This window comes from Coptis chinensis, chromosome 6 (genome assembly GCF_015680905.1).
Source record: "Coptis chinensis isolate HL-2020 chromosome 6, ASM1568090v1, whole genome shotgun sequence".
NCBI classification, from domain to species: domain Eukaryota; kingdom Viridiplantae; phylum Streptophyta; class Magnoliopsida; order Ranunculales; family Ranunculaceae; genus Coptis; species Coptis chinensis.
This window is the reverse complement of record NC_141461.1, coordinates 48,295,569-48,296,735: the sequence shown is the minus strand read 5'-3', so window position 1 is coordinate 48,296,735 and position 1,167 is coordinate 48,295,569. Positions and strand designations below refer to the sequence as shown.

Sequence of the window (1,167 nt, the reverse complement as noted above, 5' to 3'; positions counted from 1 at the left end):
AACCTATATAAGCAAGCTGGATTCAATTCTGCTATCCTCGTCCCTTATAGAGCCTCAATACCCATAGCTTTTATTTGTAACAGAACCATCAGTGTTGGGTGATAAGCACCCAAAACTGTAGTTTTAACCCTTTAACAGTAGTCTACTTAGGCCAATTATGTTTATAATATATAATGTGAGTTTATCACTATCTACTTGCTTTTGTGTATTATGAGTTAACTTTGACTTTTTAGCTTTGACTAGGCTTTAAAAAAGGTTTTTTCTCCTTCATACTTGGGATTTAATCATATAACTTCTTTAGCAATCATCTTAGCTCTTTTTCTATGTAAAAGTGATGTCTTTATACACATGTTCAACTCCAAAACCTAGGTAGAAAAAGAGCATAAAGTCAACAGAACTTCAACATGCCATATCTTTGGACCTAGAACTCGGCATTGGCCCATTTTATATCCAAACGACCGGATCGGAAATAGCTTTCTAATGGTCCAGGACTCAACCCAATCAGAGTAGTAAAAGTGTGATGATGTGAAAGTCCTTTGAAGAAAGCACGGACAAGCGTGTCTTTTGAAAGGTTATGATGTGGACATTCAATGAAAAGATCAGTTAACCGATTCCACGCCTCTGAAAAGGACTCATGAGTGTTCTCATTGAAGAAATAAATCTTTTGAAACATTTCATCTGTCTGCAGTGGTGGGTAGAACTGTACCATGAACAATTGAACAAGTTTAGCCTATGTGTCTGTAAAGACTCAAATTTTCGTTAAGGGTATTTTCATAAATTTCATAGCCAACCTAGGGACATTTATGTAATTGGTCGGTTGGGGTTACATAACTTAATGAAACTTAACTCCGACTCATAAGCCACGTTAGGTAAGCAACTTATATACGAAAATTTGACAAAAATGTCGGTTAGCGGCTTTCTGCGTTCGAAGCTGGCACAAGTTAACAGCTTATACGCATGAGTAGGTTATTGTTATAGCCTGTGGTGGGATAGAATGTAGGAAATTAATTAAGCGGGTTAGGCAGGAAAAATAATTAAGACGCTAAGTCGAATTAGTGGGTGGTTAGAAGTTAATTAGGACCTTAAGCCTAATTTGGTCATATTGGGCTTGGGCCTTAATAACTTAAACAAGAAAAAGAAAAAAAAAAAGAATCGCACAAACCCAAT

At 36.4% G+C, this 1,167-nt stretch overlaps 1 non-coding gene across 1 annotated transcript; it reads left to right on the top strand.

Annotated features, from left to right (window-relative positions):
• The first annotated feature begins 569 nt into the window (after positions 1 to 569).
• Positions 570 to 673, top strand: LOC147493341 (small nucleolar RNA R71). Its single transcript, XR_015200622.1, has one exon. It is a non-coding gene; the product is annotated as a small nucleolar RNA R71 (small nucleolar RNA).
• Positions 674 to 1,167: the final 494 nt, after the last annotated feature.